Source organism: Buteo buteo, chromosome 2, assembly GCF_964188355.1.
Source record: "Buteo buteo chromosome 2, bButBut1.hap1.1, whole genome shotgun sequence".
Lineage (NCBI taxonomy): Eukaryota > Metazoa > Chordata > Aves > Accipitriformes > Accipitridae > Buteo > Buteo buteo.
The window spans coordinates 70,178,271-70,196,574 of record NC_134172.1 but is presented as its reverse complement, the minus strand read 5'-3'; the positions used below and the strand labels follow the sequence as shown (position 1 = coordinate 70,196,574).

At 41.0% G+C, this 18,304-nt stretch overlaps 1 protein-coding gene across 2 annotated transcripts in view; it reads left to right on the top strand.

The window, feature by feature from the left end:
- Positions 1-18,304, top strand: part of PREX1 (phosphatidylinositol-3,4,5-trisphosphate dependent Rac exchange factor 1) — a 175,914-nt gene that overhangs the window by 51,054 nt on the left and 106,556 nt on the right. The gene's annotated exons all lie outside the window — the stretch shown is intronic.

The window sequence follows — 18,304 nt, the reverse complement described above, 5'->3', positions numbered from 1 at the left end:
CCAGCGTGGGGTCCCTCCCATGGGAGGCGGTCCTCCATGAACCTTTCCAACATGGGTCCTTCCCATGGGCTGCAGTTCTTCATTAACTGCTCCAGCGTGGGTCCCTTCCACAGGCTGCAGTCCTTCAGGCACAGACTGCTCCAGCGTGGGTCCCCCGCAGGGTCACAAGTCCTGCCAGAAAAACTGCTCCAGCGTGGGCTTCCCACAGGGTCACAACCTCCTTTGGGCATCCCCCTGCTCTGGTGTGGAGTCCTCCACAGGCTGCAGGTAGATATCTGCTCCGCTGTGGACCTCTGTGGGCTGCAGGGGGACAGCCTGCCTCACCATGGTCTTCCCCACGGGCTGCAGGGGAATCTGTGCTCCGGTGCCTAGAACATCTCCTCCCCCTCCTTCTTCACTGACCTTGGTGTCTGCAGAGTTGTTTCTCTCACATATTCTCACTCCTGTCTCCACTGCTGTTCCACCACTGTTTCGGGGTTTGTTTTTTTTTTTGCCCTTCTTAAATCTATTATCCCAGAGGCACTACCACTGTTGCTGATGGGCTCAGCCTTGGCCAGCAGCAGGTCTGTCTTGGAGCTGGCTAGCATTGGCTCTCTCGGATGTGGGGGAAGCTTCTATCAGCTGCTCACAGAAGCCACCCCTGTAGCCCACCCACTACCAAAACTTTGCTACGCAAACCAAATACATTGACGTCTCCTTATCTTTCTCTCAGGAAGTTCTTCCATTCTGGTGGAGTTACGCAGAAGTAACAGCATGTTCTTCTTGTCACCCAGTTTTCTTGTTTGTAGCTCACACAAACTTGTGGGATAGATACTCGCTGAAGATTCCCCGGTGAACCAGTCCACCTGCACTGACCTTTGAAACTATATGGTCATGCATAGCTTTACAGTAGTCTTTAATAAATAAAGAGGATCTATAAAGTTTCTATATCTAGCAAGCATTAATAAAATGCTTTGCTTTTACTGTTTGCTGCTCCAGTTGCTAGAAGTCATGAGACAAGAAATGGCATCTAGACTTTTGTGGGTAATCACATCTTACCTTATGTTGCTTTCCAGAGCAGTAAGTGAAGCCAAGAAATGTTTGGACTCCTAGCTGGAGAGAGCTGGGGGTCACTGGAAAAGCATTAGAGTAGGCAGCAGCCATTTCCCATTGAGGCGTCTTGCATGGCCTTGAGGACTGTGTTACTGGGTGGGGAAGGGGAAGTCAAAAGAAAAAAATGCAGCCACCTTGCCAGGTATATATACAGGGATTGCAATGCTGACTTTTTACAGGTTCCACTCAAATCTAGAGGCGCTTATAGCATGACAGACCGTATTTTCTATCAAAATTGAAAAGATAGCAAGCATCAGAATCAAATTGTACACAGGCACCTAGCTATAATGGTGATGTGTTTTCAGTTGTGAGGCTTTTTCAGTAGAGCATGCAGGCATGTGCATTGCCCTGAAGGAGGTTGTAGGTTTTTTGGAGAGGAATTAAAGAATAAGTAAAATAAATATAAAGACAACTTGTGATATCCTATGCTTATTACTTCCTGGTGTGATTTCTCAGTGTTTTGCATGGGTGTTTTGTATCACCTACTTTCTGTCTTTAGTGGGTGGCTGACAGCAAGAGCAAGCCACTGCTCTTTGGCATGGCTGATTTTATGTTGTCAGGAATGTTGGAGTAAGAGCTGTATATTGGTTTTACAACATTCAGTTAAGTGCTCTGAAGATTTTTTTTTTCGGTTATTTCTTATTTTGCTTCCCTCCTGCTTCCTATCTGGGAGACTAGAGGGGAATATTTTCCCTCTGGCTGAGCTTTCCTCCCAAGACATCCAGCAGAAGTTACGCCTTGGCCACACCAAGGCCATGACTTTGCCTGGCTCACAGCCATTGCTGGGCAAACACAAAGCTGCACCAGTGCAAACCTTTTGCAGTGACAAAAGTTCCTATCTGCACTGGCTTCCCTAACAAAACCAGAGTAGCCTGCTCCAGTGCCAGCTGAAACTTGCAGCAGTTTGTCCTGTGTACATTAGGGTACAGCAAGAAGGATGACTTGGATCTGACTACTGATGGTCATGACCAAAACCGGTCCCTCAGTGTAGGTGAGACCTGAGTTACTTACGTCTCCAGTTCTTTCCTGTGCTTAAATGTGGAAAGCAGGAAGCATGCATCAGGAGTTGTTGATGCTCTGCCCACTGCTTTGTGCTCCAGCTTAACAGATCCAAACTAAGACATGTCCCAAAGTCGAGAATCCTAGTGTGCTGGTTGGAAAAAAACAACAGGGAAAATGAAGCAGATGGCACTGTATAAAATAAAATAGGGAAGTTTATTAAATATAGGGAAGGTCCTTAGATTGCTGAGAGGCAGATACCATGTTTTGTTTGTAGCTTCATCACTGCTGAACTGCCTGTTACTTGTTTTTGTTTAAGGACAAGCAGGCTGCCCTTTTAACAGGAAAAAAGCCACAGTGTTGAAATGAAAGCAGCTCTCTGTACTTGAGTGGATCGATGGAGAAGGCTTGACACTGACACCACATGTCTTTGCTTTTGAAAATTTTCAAGAAAAACCTTGTGCCCTCCCCCTCCCTGAATATCAAGCCATGCTTGTTACTTTACATGTACTTGCCACTCAATTAACACTTCTGCTCATGCACACACCAGCAGGGTGTTAGCCACAGGATGTTACAGTGAAACCCTTAAGCCTCTGTTATTTACTTTATAGTCCGAAAGTGTACACAATAATAGATTAGGGTAGCAAGTTCTCCTGTCACTTTGGGCTTGATGCATGCAGAATGGTCAACTGTCCTGCTCTACTGGGCTATACTAGGCTTCAAAGGCATGATGTAAATCTAAACTGCAGTTTAGACCAAGCATTGCAGCCCCATCCTCACTGTCTCCCCAGTTTAACTCGAATAGCTTAGTATGTTCTAGTGGAAGATACTAGCACGAAGAGAGCTGTGGGTGCAGTAGCTTAAACAGCTCTAATGTGTGTCTAACTTGCTTACGTGTATTAGCAGTAATGCTCAGGTGAGTGGGCGATGAGGCAGTTCAGAAGCTGAGGTGGCTGTAAGGGAATTACTTGATTTTTGTGTGGTTAGTGTTTGGCTGTTTGAGTTGCCTCAGCCAGCTGCAATCAGGCTGCAATTGCCTAATTGTATAAGCAGCAATGTTGTTACAAGGCAGAAGATAAGAATGTGCAGACAGGGACTGGGTGCAAAGGGGGTTTTGGTTGGTGTAATTGCCTGTGGAATCACACCCTTTTTTCCATCTTGTATTGCTTGTTTAATACCTAGGCTGGAGAAAACCACAGGACAGCTTTCAGCGTCAATAGGTTGAAACAGGAAGGTGGATTCATTCCAGGTCAGAGAAGAGTCATTCCCCAGAGTACAAAGAGCAGGCAACACTGCTTGGGCTGTTAGCAGAGAAGGAAGAGTTGCAGTCCCACTTTTACTCCTGTCTCTGCTTTATTCACCATCTCTAGTGCACTTAAACACAGTTCCTTAACTTGGTACATGACTCAAACTAGAAAAAAACCCACAACTTTTCAATAAAGGAGCTTGTATTGAGGTGATTGTTGATGGAGCATCCAGAATTCTTTTCTTGGGATCTTCACTGTACAAGAAGGCTGAAACAAACTCTCTAGAAAAGATGTTGCCTCTATAAGCTTTCAGGGTAATTTTTATAAACACTTATTCCTAAAAAGCTTTTATATCTATTGTATTTTCTATGGGAATAACCAACACTTTAAAACTCAGACGCTTAAATGCAATTTTGTATGTGCGTTTTGCCTTTAAGTTGGCTTATGCTGTTGTGCTTAGGTATGCAGATTGGATGCGTTTTTTTCTCTGAACAGTCAGCTATTTAGGCAGAGTAACTGTGTGAAAATACATCCACAAATGGAGCCTATTTACAATCGAGGACCTCACACTTTATTTTGTATAAGTAAAATTGGTTACTGTTTTAATACAAAACTGAGTTAAAACAGGCATTTATTTAATTGGCACAACTTGAAAGTCCAGCTTTATTTATGTAGGGAATTCCGAGCATCTGAATAGATGCACCACAAGTCATTGGCAATCTGAGACTGTTGCTTTTATTAAATTCTGGGGTATTTTTCCACTCTAAATATTTTATTACAAATAAAAGCCCTGCTATGTGTGAGCACTCAGTAACTGGTAATCAGCTGGGTTCACAGATGCGGTTAGGACCCTTGCAAAAGCTAAATTCAATCCAGTGTGTAAACGTGGTGGATGAAGTGTTAAATAAGCTATTTGCTTTGGCCCAGCATGGACCTGGGCTTTGGCAGCATATTTAGAGGTTTGTTCTTCGGACTGGTAGAGATGGGTCATTGGGGGAAGTAGTGCCAGCAGTGTCTGAGGTGACTGACGATGGACTTGGATGGGGAGCTGCTGCATTGACAGATAGGATGAATGGCAGGAGTATCAGCTCCAAAGGGAACTCCTTGTGTGAATTTCTTGGCTAGACAGTAGGTGCTACTATTCAGCCTCTAATGAAAAGGCAGCTGAGGGGAAAATATTTGAGAAGAGAAAATGGCAGCCTGAATGAATGGACTGCTAAATGCACCAGTCAGTGCACTTGGCACGTAGGCGGTTTGGTCAATGTCCTTTTCTTAGCAGGGACAATTCCTACAGCTGGAAGGAGGTGGTGGGCAAAGCTATATCTAAGCCTAGCGTCAGGTCTACAGGTATGAAGTACCTGCATTAAAAATAGTTGTTCCAATTTTCAGGGGACTGCCCTGGTCATAGAGGCCTAAGCTGCTTTAATCATTCATTTTGCAATGCAAGGGAGAAACCCGTGGTGTTATTGAGTAAAGGGCAGGTTGCAGAAACATAAGTTGGATTGGAGAGATGTGCTTCACATCTCCCAGGAATGTAACTTGGTTGACTTCAGATGAAGGGAACTCAATTTTTAGCTGTTTTTCATTTAAAAACCATCAGAACACTTTGAACAAACTGTTTTGATCACAAAGCCACTTCCAGTGAAATTAAAATTTTAGTAATTCCTTTTAGATTTTTCCATCTATTCGCACCTCTGTAAAGAAAGAGCAAATGGATACCAAAGCTACATTTTTAGTTTTGCTCTAGAATATACGTAAATTAGAAACAATTGCTACACTTTCAACACAGCCCATCTAACACAGCACAAAACATTTGGCCCATCAGTTCTAAATAGCTCCAAATGAAGATGACCTTTTAATATAACCTATAATTAAGAGAGCCTTGTCCATCCTCATACATACCCAGGCAGTACTGGGACGTCCTTGCAAACATTCAAAACGAGTCAGAGGCCATGGGAATGCTGGGGAGGGCAGTCTGCTTGCTGGAGCCATTCAGTTCAGGGTCTGCTAGCAAGCTTCACTCTCTCTCAACTTCCCCTTTATGTTTAAAATATAATGGTCTAATTATTTGCTCTGATTCAGAGGAAGCTGGCGTTTAAGACTATGTGTGATATGATTGTGTTCTGCAAGAACATGTGTGCAGAGAAGAAATGCCACAATGAGAGGGAGCTTTTCTTTAGTCTGTCACAACAAAATAAATGTACATGAAGGGGAACTATGAAACCCAGCTCTTTGGCTGGCTTGGGGCAGTAGGGCAGGCGATATTTTTAGACTGTGCTCTTGTCTAGCTCTTTGACCTGGCAAAATGGCATAATTTTCCACTTGTCTGAGAAGGAATGGGACAGGTTACTGTTGAGTATTGGACACAGTGAATAATTTAGGTCTGGCTAGGCACCCCAAACTGGTGCTTTTTTGAATAGCCCAAATATTTTAAGCCTGTAAAACTGGGCAGGAGCCCTGACATGAATAAGGACTCTGAGGATGTTTCTGAGGTGCTCTGTGGACAGAGGTCAGCTCCAGACCACTCTGTAATGGGCTTGTGCCTCTCTGTAGAGATTAGGGATGTAGTGCTATTTGGGAAAGAGATGAAAAAAAAGCAAGGCCCATAAATGACATTGTTTGCCTTCAGGGAGTTTTCTGGTTTGGTTAAAATTTTGGCATCATATTTCATAATTAATTGAGGATTTTCTCCTGCCTGTTTGTCCAGTCAGCCTTTGGTTACTACTTTATTGCATTATAGGAAAGATGGCTGGAAAACACTGTGTGCCATCGCCATGAACAGCTGCATTCAGATGGTGACACTTTAAAATGGTGCAGACGTTGTTAGATTGGGCTCAGTTAGGAAAACTAGCTCAGATCAACTACTGTACTTTCAGCATGCAGCTCTTCATCAGCTAAACTGTTTGCTCCTGCTCAGGGCTAGCGATGAAAAATGTGTGTGTGAGGTTAATTTTTCTAATTCCTCTTTGAAACTAACATGTGAAAGATGCTCTTTCTTTTTTTCCTCTTTTTTGTGTGTAAATAATTGCAAATACATCAAGGCAAGCTTTGCAAGGTGCAGCTGTGTGTAACCCATCTTTCTCTGCATGCAAGCATAACCAGCGGTTGTGTGTAAGCACTGACTGAGGGTAAAAGCACATGCAAAGCGGCAGCTCTGAAGCTGTGTTCTTTTCTTTCTGTAGCAGGAAGTATAAATGCAATGTGTTTCTTTCAAAAAAACAAAATCAAAAAAAACCCCAACTCTAAAGTAACAGCTTTTTTGACTAGGTAGATTTAGTCAGATGTTGAAATATTTCCTGCCATGTTGCCTGGAAATACCTCTCCTGAGGTGAAATCATGGTGTAGCTGAAACCAGACAAAACTCCCTGTTCTTTTTTTTTTTTTTTTTTTTTTTTTAAAATCCAAGTTGAGTGAAAAAGCCTGAGTGCTTGGGTATAAAAGGTGCATTAAGTGCTGGGTAGTTTGTGCAAACTTATTCCCTGTACTTATAGAGAGGCTGGTCTGATCAGAGACCTTTCATTCATATTTACAGCATTATTCTTTAGTGAATTATCAAATTGTAACACAGGCAATTATTTACTATGTAGTCAAAATATAGAAATGGATATCTCTTTAAACAGATACTTTCTTTTCTCAGAAGACATATAGCATGGCCTAACCAGCAGTTTATGTAAAGACAATAAATTGGAGACTAAACTTCGCTTTCATTGATTTTAGGGTGGGTGATGTGTCACATCGCCTTGTGGCCTTTGCATGGGGAAGACAAAAATTCAGATCAGCATCCTTCTTGAGATTAATTTTCCTTTCCGTTTACCTGTAGAAGGTTAATCCTTTAGCTCACAAACAAACATAACCTAACTGCTGGTTTTATGATGTAGGAGAATTCATAGCAGGGAGAGCTTGACGTGCTGTTTGCTTCTTGAAAGCAGTCCAAGCTGCACAAACCACACATTATCTGGTGTGCTCCGGTAGGACAGGGAGAGAACTGATTCCATGAACATCAGCCCATCCTGCCTTTAACAGAAAAGGCTTGGGGCAGTCAGAGTTCCCTCTTTCTTCCCCCCCCCCCCCCTTCCCTTTCTGGGATTCTACTTCTTTTCACCAAATCACGTATTTTTCCATGCATTTGAAGTTCTTGGAAACCTTTCACAGGCTACAGAGAAACAGCCGCTCTCCTTAGGCTCCAGTGGTGAGAATCCCAGAATGTCACAGCCTTTTGTGGAGTTTGTACTGCCTCCACGGAAAGCTGCGTTCCCCATTGTCACACCACAGGCACTTAAGCAGATTTCTCCCAGCAGGAAATTTCAAGCTCCAAAGGCCAGGAATGCTAACGCTTGTGTGCTGCACCAGAGCCCCAGTTGCTGGTTATGAAGGAGGAAAAGTTCCATAAGAATTTACAGCCCCAGCCAGGGAGCCTATACAGACACTGCTGCTTGTAAGGAGCCTGAGAGGAGGTGACTGCAGTTGCTGCACAGGCAGATACCAGGATAGTCTCCTAAACTAGAAATAACTTTGGATTTTAAGTCCCTTGACCCATGACTGCACCTGTGTCTAGTATACCTGCATGGAGATTCTCAAATGCAGTTATTACTACTTGCTGCCTGAAACCTGATGGCCAATATGCCTGAAATCAGGACAGTTTCACCTGGATTTCTAGTAGCTGCTGCCAATTCCAATACTAGTTTTCTAGATGAGGCACCTACAGATTTCAGTGCTTCCCATTTTGTCTCAGCTATGAAGACTGATCAATAGGAAACCTGTGAGTGGTGAACGGATCTGATGGAAATACTTCTGAGGACCTAAGGTGAAATGTCTAGTTTTGAAATTTTGATTGGTTCTTTTGTAGCTCTGAATTTTATCAGTTGAGAAGGTACAATTCTGTTCAGTCAGCTTGCCCTCTTGGGTCCTTTTAAACTTAAGACTCAAGCGCAAATATTTATACTTTCTACATGCATTTGAGAGTATGATTTGATACACAACCTGATAGAAACCCATCATATGTAAGTCAGTGCATGGAATACTGTTTGTTCAGCTTGTTAGCCAAGTACTTATATACACATGAATTGAGATCAGGTAGACATCTCCTTGAGAAAATACCCATAGAAGCAATCTCAGTATTTAGATCCAAAGTCTGATGCTAAACTGGCTTATGAAACTGTAAGTACATATCAGCTGGGCATAGACAAAATGTTCCTAGAGAAAAAGGATTCTGGGATTTTGTTACATGTTTGTAATGTAGATCAAGTTTGTGGGTTACCCCAGATCACGGTACTTGGGCCCAGTGTAGATTCAGAACGTAATTTAGAACAAGTGTCAGTGAACCTGATGGCAGTAAGCTAAACTGGTCTAGCTCAGAGATTCAGTCTAAGCTTGAAAATTGTTATTATTCAATATCATCACATAAACTCAGTTGGAAGACTAAGGGCCAGGTTGTCAGGTGGGTCTATGCACATGCAAATCAGTGAAGTTATGTGGATTTACACCTCTGCACATTTTGGCAGTTCTGTTTGCCTGACCATTCATTTGAAGTAAAATTATTAACTTTGTGGCTGTGAAATTATCAGCTCATTACACATATTCAGCTTTTATGTATTCACGATGTTCCTTACCTGCTGAGGGGATAACACTGGTTAAGTCCTAGCCTATGTTGCAACTAATGTAAAAAAAAATCCATAGACTTTAATGATACTAGATTTAATTTTAAAGTTTTTTCTGTTTTGTCTATTTACTGTTTAATGTATTAAGAAACCATCACTGGAAAGAGAAGGAGTAGAAAAGGGAGAGATTAATCTTTCTGATATCAAAGTTCTTTAGCTTAGATTGGAACCTTGAAATATTAATTGAAGAAGTTCCAATTTTTGCTACAATTACATACAACATCTGGACTTTACTATTTTTGGGGACCACTTGATGTTTCTAGTCAGTCTGATGCTTCTACCTCCTTCTCGAAAAAGGAGTAGCTGTGTAGAGCCTGAAACCTGATTAACATTACCTGGTACTGATAGGATCTTAGTATTGGAGGCATCACTTAATCTAGAACTGGTTGTGGTCTGCAGGCTTCTCTCCATTATGGACATAGTGAATGTAAGTAATATGGGTCAAATCCTGAAGTATCTATATGTTGTTTACTTGGCCCTTACTCCTGAAGCAAACTTCTGTTAAAGTAACATAAACACTAAGCAGACACAGACTTGTCAGGATTTATTCTCTACGTAAAAGAGGAATGAGGTAAAACACACTATTCAAACAAACGATGTCCTGAAAGCATTTTGAAGAGTTCCACAGTGCAGTAGGATGATCAAAATCATCTCATGATTGTAGAACAGGGAGAAAGACATGAAGAGGCCAATAAAAGGGAGAATATTCCAAAGTCTTGAGAGAATTAGGCATATAACTTTCTTAAGTTCCTTCAAAAATCCAAACAAATACATTTTTCTGTTGATACTAAAAATGGGCTGGAGTTGTACAGGGATAGATATTCACAGAGGGGCATGCTTAAGCTGTGGGTCTGCAAAAGAGAAGAGGGTTTTTTAAAAATCTACAATAATGAGAATATTTAAAGTGATTTGAGGGTAGCGTTGGAGAGGAGGGAGAGCAGGAAGAGGAGTCAAGAGAGACAGGGTATGGGAGATACGAAGAAGTTAGTAGAAATGAGTCCTGAAGGATTTCAAAGTTGGAAAATGTAGCTTTTGTTGGGCCTTGAAATGAATTGGGATCTTCTGACCTGCCTGAGGATGCAAATATTAGTGACTGAGGGGAGGAGGGGATAGCAGAGGGGTCAGGGCAATGGTAGAGAAGAGACAATGGACCCCTCTGCAGCACCAGCCTCTCTTTGACTTCACAAAAAGTTTTTTGTAATTCAAATGAAAACAAACCCTCCTTAAGAAAGGGATCTCTCTTTGGAGTGAGAAACACTGCAAAATATTTCACTCTCACTTCCCTTTGGTTTCACCTTCCTTCATCAGTCAATGCATGAATGAATTTGGTCTGACATTTTTTTGTTGTTGCAGAATTCCAGAGTAAATCAGAGCCCTGAAAATACAGATATAGTCCAGGATCTTTTTGGAGCTTTCTTTGTTAATTACTTTTTCTGGGAAGTGTTGTTAGATCAATTCATTCATGATGAGTCCCAGAATACTACCGTGCTGAGAATGTCTGTGCACATTTATTTTGCATGTGTCAACTTGCAGTGCCCCCATGTTCGTAGCATCCATGCTGAGAGACACAGTCACTGGTTCACTTTTGGAAATGATTCAGTAACAGTTACTGCCCTGGAACTTTGTATTTGCAGAAGCTGTGAAACTGGTACAGGCAGGGAGGGTGGTCTAATCTAAACTTGTCACCCAGGCTCTCTCCTGATGGAAAGAGAAAGGCATTTCTAGAGGGTAGTTCAGCCTTTCTTCTTAAACATCAGTCCTCGAGTGCAGTGACTCATCCTCTGAAGTTGCCTGCCCATTGCTTTCTGTTGTAGAGGGAACCTGTATCACTAACTTAGGGTACGCTCCAACTTTTAGGTGGGTGCAATTAGATGAGGTGAATCCTAGCCACAGTGATTTGTTGACAGAAGCGATTTTGTGGTGGACCCATGGCAAGGGAGTCAAAGTAAGTAAAAAGCAATTGGAATGTCTGACTCTCTCCAGCACCATTGAAAATCCCAGTGCTATGCAATGGCAGTATTTTGCAACTGTTTTTCATTAACTTTGATGTTATAGACAGTATAACACTCAATGGCAAGGCAGATGTAAGATAAATCGGTCAAGCGTGGTCATGACTGCATGAGCCTTAAAATGCAGGATTGGTTAAGGACAAATCAGTTTGATTTTTGGAAATATCTCAGGCACATAGCTTACATAAGCAGTGGCTATTTCTCTTGGGTGGTGTGTAAAGAAATAATCATTTATTTATTCAAGCATTTTATTCATACATACACTTACATAATTTTAAACAGCTGAGTTTCTGAATGCTTCCCCGTATTTCATTTGGTATTTATCAGGATTCACCATATGTCACACTAAGAAACAGGGAAGAGGTTTCAGATTGCCATGATCAGTGCTTAGTTAATGATTATTAAATTGTAAGTATCAGTGGAGGTTTTGTAATATGTATAGATGTATTTATTGCTTATATATCTATACAATTATAAAAAAACCCTGTTGATTTCATGCTTCAGATAAAAAGATCTTTCCCCTGTGATACATCTGGATTTTGCAACTGAAGCTGCATTTGTTTTCTGATGGTCTCTGCTGTTTCACCTGAGATGGAGTCTACTTTTTTTGCAAATGGTCATGCAGTCTTCTGTGGGAAGAGATGATTCATGCTGTAACATCCATGCTTTTGTGTGTGTGAAAGGATTGTTATTCTCAATGACAACACTGGAATGAAAAAAAAAATCTTAAGGAAGTGTGGTTGTGGGGGGTGGAGTTGGGGTATATAAGCAAGAAAGACATTGTCCCCAGGGATATCGGAGTAATAGTTCTGAAGACAGAGATCTTCATGTTTCCTTGCAAAAATAGTGAAATGAGTATCATAGAGCATAGGTGATCAGTACAAGTAATTCACCTCATTTAATGTCTAACATAGCCTAAGATTATGCAAGGGCTGTAACCTTTGGAAAAGACATGTAATTTTAAAAACTGTACTGTACAGTCTATTTGACCTTCTGCTTAGCAGTAGGCAATGATGCAAGCTTACAGCTCAGCTCAGACTGCCTGAACTCTTTGCAGAGAATGTGTTTGATATTCCGTAATGTACATGACTTCTTTTTTTTTTTTTTTCTCAAATCATCTTGGTTAGCTAATAGTTTAGTTCCTCTTCAGAGGATATATAAAAAGATAAATATGTACCAATAAGCTTTGTGAGGCTTTAAAGCCAATTTGATACACAGGAAGCCTGAAATTAGGGCAATAAAAGATATGTCTGATGCTGTTTCCTCTTACTAAACACCTCTGCCTACAAGGCAAGTCCCTGTTCAGCTGTTTGCTGATGAATTAATTTGGCTGTAGATCTGAGCTACTTTGTGCAGAGTTGCTCTGTCTCACAGCTGTGGCTCTTTATTGTTTAAGAGGATCTAGAGAAAAATATTCTTCATAGGTAAAATACTCTGTGCAGGAATTTCAGTATAATGCTCTCATCTGATGCTTAAGTTCTTTCTTCCTTTACCAGACACTGATAATTTAAAATATGTTTTTGTAGAAGTCTTAATATAGCAGTTAGTAATTGAGCAATGAGTGAATATGGGATTGCCAGTTTACAATGTAAGAGGTACAGTAATATACTCTTTAAAAATAGTAGAATTGCTTCAATCTTGCTCCATTTTACATGTGTAATGCTAGTGATGTCAAAGGAGTTGCTTCTGATTTCCAATATTTTAACTGAAATTGCACAACTGAAAAACCTGAATCAGGCCCAGTATTGTACATGTATATGCTGGCTTTTGGCCAGAAAGGTAGGAGTGTTTGAAACCCAGTTGTCTGAATTTACACAAGAATGACTTCATCTGTCTTTAAAATACAGCTGTCTCTAGGATGGAAGTCAGTAGATCTTGGTTAACAGTGCACAGTACCGCACGCCACTCTGGGAACAACAGAACTGAAATAGGTTCACCTCCGATTGAAGTGACTTGATTCCCAGTTGGTTGGTAACCCAAAGCTGTGCTAGCATTCAGTGAAAGATCTGCATTCAGGCATTTACAACATGCTTAAAGGGAAATGCTGAAAGCCTTAGTTTTCCATAGAAATGCACACTTAGTTGTTATGAAGAGGAAAAAAAAATGTTGTGATGGGATTTATTTTGTATAAATAGCCCTGTGCAGTCATTGTTACGTTATTTTGAGATTATTTATTGCATTGTCTTTCAGACTTCAGTGCAGGTGAGAACTGCAGTTCACATGTAGGATGCAGGATATTTATGTTTCCTGTCATTTGTGTAAAGCTTTAGCTTATAAACTGTGTATCTGATAGAAAGCAAAAGAACACGATCAGGATGACAAGCTTCAAAGCTAACAATTGAGTAACATGAGCAAGGATGCACCTGCTCTTAAAACCCATACTTTAGCAAACATTCATTTTAAATCATCAGACTATTTCAGTAGAGCCATGTTCCCACAGGACTCTCAAGCCGCTTTGCTAAAGACAATGGAGTTTTTTGGTATCTTGCTTGTACTGCAATGGAGGCAAAGGCTTATCTAACAGCCACATTTAGTGGCAACACTTATTCAACTGCTGGAAAAAAAAAATTACACTTGCAAGTTCTTGTTCAAATCTTTATGACAAGTTTCACTCTGTATTGTCAGAGACAGATTACTGCATAGCCTGTATGCTGTAGTTGCAAGGTGAAGATGCTAGTGATGGTCAAATGATAAAAATCATTGTCCGTGCCACCGCTTCATTTTTTTCACTGTGAGCACATTTTCTTGGAATCAAAATGTCTGTACTTGCAAGAAGCTTTAAACAACTTGATTGCACAAGTGTAAAGAAATATATTTATTTTAACACTGAAAATATTAAGCTTATCTAGATCCCTATGTTGTTCTGAATCAGTCCTGATCACTGATGAGTTTAACAAAATTGTCTCACTTGTCTCTTAAGAGCAATATGAAATTCCAGTCACCTGTTCAGAAAATGGGTTTCACAGGATTGTGCTTTCAGATACTGCTCCTTCTGGATATGGTAGCCAGTTGCCTCATTGTTTGTCTGTTTCTGTTCTCCCTTTCGTTTCCCTCAGGGTTATGCACAGTTTGCCTGCCTTGCTGTTTAATCAGAAATCTCTTGCTATTTCTGAACATTTGAGGAAGTATCTGCCTTAGACATGAATTTTGAGAAGGGACATGAGCAAACTATCACTGCCTCGTCCCTAGTATTTGCCATATGCTACTTATGCTACATAGAAGGTGGTAAACACTAATTTTCCCTAATGAAGTTAAGGCTACAAGTCAAAGTTCAACAAGGGCCATTTGAAAAGCGTTTGAGAGAAGTCCCAGTTTCTTCAGCCTGTTTCATGTGAGAACAACTCACAATTAACAGATGCTGTCCTTAAAGTATGCTTTGTGCTTTTGTGGTTCAGAGGTGCAGCAAAGACACTCAAAGCAACAAGGTTTCATTGCAACAGTAGGTTGTAAGGATAGTGAACTGAAGAACAAAACACCTTTAAAAAGTACTTATTTACTGAAATGAACTTTTATACCTAAATTACATTCTAGATTTCTAATGTGTTTGTGTTAGTATTTATTGGAAGGAACTTACCCAACATGACATGGTGCAGAAAGGAGGCATTTCACTTTGCTCATTCTAATTTGTCATAGATTTGCTTGCATCCTGCAAGGCATTTGTACTGTAAGACAAACTATAAACTGTGTTTATGCATGACATGAGGAGCATCAGACATGGCCTGCTGAGTTTGGAAGTGGCAGACCTCTAGGGCAACAAGTCACAGTGCACAAATAAATGTTACGTTGATGCAGCAGCAGAATTTTAAACAAAAACAAATCCTCTGTGGGCTGTTCTCCTAATGATTAGCGCATGTGCATGGAAGATGAGACCTTCACAGACCTTTATCAGGAGAATGAAAATTTATCAGCCTGGTTTCCCATTTTTCCCCTACATTGTGCCGTGACCTGTTTTTGTTCTGGACCTATGGGCCCTACCAGTCCTTCTCCCGAGTTCTATTGTGCAAGCAGTAGTCCACCATACAGCTTGGCTTGCTCAGAGACCTGTCCCAGTGTGAGCACTGCAGAACACTACAAATGGCAAGAGAGCAAATGCAGCATCTGTGGGCATAAGAAGATGTCATGTTATCTGCCGTTTTCTTATCTCTGTTTTTCATTAAATTTTTAACCTTATATGAGTCCTGACCAGCGTACAACAAGCAGGTAGAAGGGAGCAGAGTCTACTTTTGTTGCCTGTTCATCTCTTTCTAGCTCTTCAACAGTGTCTCACTGATCTGATGTTTGATGTTTCAGTATAGTGTGTATCATAAGCTGCTCTCCTTCCCTGAGTAGTTGATAGTTTGTAAGTGTAGGAAACAAACAGCACACCACAGTAGAGAGTTCCACTTTTGTTTGCGGCTGAGAGGTGACTGTGATCATCCTGTTGTGTCCTAGGAATAATTTTCAGAGTCCCTAAGTCTTAGGAGTGTTTTTCAAGAGCTCCCAAGAAAGCTGACCCCTATGCTTCCATATATCCCTGGATGATAGTGAGTTCATTTTTGCAGAGATCAAAAGTGTTGTGGATGAAGAGGGTTATACTGAGTGTTCCCTGAAAGTTCCTCATGGAAAATGTCAAGGACTGGAGCCCTTGAATTAATATATGAGTTGTGTAGAGTGTGAAGAGTTTGGAGCAGCCAGATTAAGCATTTGCCTCAGGAACTTTTTAGGTGGCCAGAAAAGCCTTTACCCTTTCAACTACTTCCTCTTTAATAACAATATGTTTTGGAGTATAAATAAAATGTGGGCATGGCAAGTTTTATAATATTCACTGCCACCACACTCTCTCTTTTTTCATCACCTTTGTCATGTCCTGGCCCAAATACCTCTCTGATTTTCCAGATAAATCAATAGATCTAATAAAAGATCATACCACTACCTATAGCTATGTTTGCTAAAGAGAGTTGCATACTGCTTGTGTAGTGGGTCTTAGAGTCTGTGTCACCAGGTGAATGAATAGAGGGATGGTGTTGATACAGATATGCTTAGAGCCTAGTAAAACCGGTAGCACAGAAAAATCACTTGAGAAGTTTGGAAAACACTGACCTGAATGTCCAAACATTGCTGTGAAAAGGGCTGCTTTTTCCAAGCTAGAAGTGATTTGGAAGGAAAGTGGTGTTGTCATGTGAACAGGGTATGCAACATTAGCTTTATGAGCTGCTGTTTTAATATCTTGTGTTTATCATGCTTTTCAATTTGAATGACTGTTGCAAGAGATTCTGTTTGCACATGAGAAGGTATGGACAACTGGGGAACAACTAGTTCTGCATCCACTAAGTTGTGATTTTGGCAGGGGGGATTGCATTTTGGAAAGTAGACTACTAAACTTCTAGGACCAAAATCTCTTTTAACTGTCTTGTTTTATTATTAGTGGAGTGACTGCTGTTCATGCACATCAAGACAAATCAGAGGCGATGTAGGAGATTCGGCAAACTATCTACGAAGTTGACTGCCTCTTCCCTTCTTGTGTCTTTCATTGTTTCTACTCTCTCCCTGCTTGTATGCCTTTCTCATTTTTTGTTTGATTTTTCTCTCTCCTTTTCTCCCTTTCTCACACTCACATTAAACGATCTTTTCAGACAAGCGTCACAGAAAAGCTGTTTTTTAGATTAACACAGACTGCTTTTTTTATTGACTAGCCTGTAACAGCTAAAGTGATTGGCACTTCTGTTTACCAGCTTTCTATTATTAGACCCACCATACTGGGACTAATATGCAGGTAACTATTAGTCACCAGTGGAGCTGCTAATTGTGTAGATTAATTAATCATTCCAAGTGGATTTGTTGTCTCCAAACAGAGATGTGATTAAAGCAAGGAAAAGTCTCTGCCTGGCTTATCTTTTGAGAATGAGTGACTTTAATATGATGTACTACCTCATATAAATCAGATGCCTGATTGTTAATGCTCAGATATCACACCCAACACTGAAGTGGGAGGGCAACAGCTATTCCTGTCAATCTTCCTGCCATTAGTCATCATGCTGAACACTTCATCTGAGACAGTTCCCCGACTGTTGCCAAGGTGCTGGGCAGTACATTAACATTGGAGTAGTTCCTGGCCAGATGATTGGCAATGTGGACTGGTTGGTTCTTATAAAATGCCTTTCCTACCACTGTCACACATGTCCTGTCCCTTTAATGCAGGAATCTGTTCTTCAAATTCTCAGTCCATACAACATGCTCCAAGCTCTCCGTATCTAGCTGGAATCTAGCCAGGATCTCCTTTCTGTTTAGCAATACAAGAAAAGCAATGTGGTTATAGTCCTTGAAATTTGTTCAAAAGCAGGTTGAGAATCCAGGACTGAAAACAAATGTAGGGTCTGTGTGCTTCATTAATCAATCTTTTTTTTTATTGGTGTCTGTCTTGTAAAGTGTTAATGACTGACAAGTGACAGAAAGCCATGGCTAAGCAGAAACAGAGATTTGCCGCTTTTAGTGCTGGAAGTCAGACAGAGGGACATGTTCACTGTCTTCCAACCAAAATACCAGAGGTGAAGGCATTCCATAAACTCTAAGTTTGGTTCAGTGACATTGCTTCTTATCAGGTTGTAAGCTGCTGCCAATCCCAACAGGCAAAAGGAAAAAAGAAAAAGCTGAGTGTGCATCAGCTGACATGGGCATTGCTCAGGAATAGTTCAACTTCTAAAAGCCTTTTATTTTCAAGCTGTAACAAAGCTGCTTTGTACCATAAATACAAAGAAATGACCTGCTTCCCCTCTCTGTCTCAGGTGGGTAAGAAGTTTCTTTCTTCCTTGTTCAGAGCACTCCCCAGGGCTCACTCCTTTGTGTGGGAGGCAAGTTAGAAACCACTAACAAGAACAGAGAGGAAAGCCCTCTACCCTTCTGTTCATGGGTCATGTAGTTTATCACAGCAGATTCTGTCCTCACTGGCTTCTCTGAAGTCTCACCTGTGGGTATTTGCATCTCTCTGCTGATGCCTGTGGAAGGCAAAATTCCCTGTTCTCGGTTCAGAAATGCCCTTTAACCAATAGTTGCTAAAACAGTGACGACTTGAGGTAGGAATTCCATAGAGTGTGCTTTGCTAAACCCTTCCCACTGAATCAAGTATGTTGTGGGTATGTTCAGTGCAAATGCAAGTAGGTCCTGACTTCCAGTAGTCAGAGTTATACTTTGAAGGCTGATATTCAGATCACTGTCCATTTGTATCCGGCCTGGAGCTTTTTATTGATTTGCCTGTTAAAGCCAAAGTTGTGCAGAGCTGAGGGAAGGGGAAACCTGGCCTAAGTGAAAAGTTCCAGCATTGTTT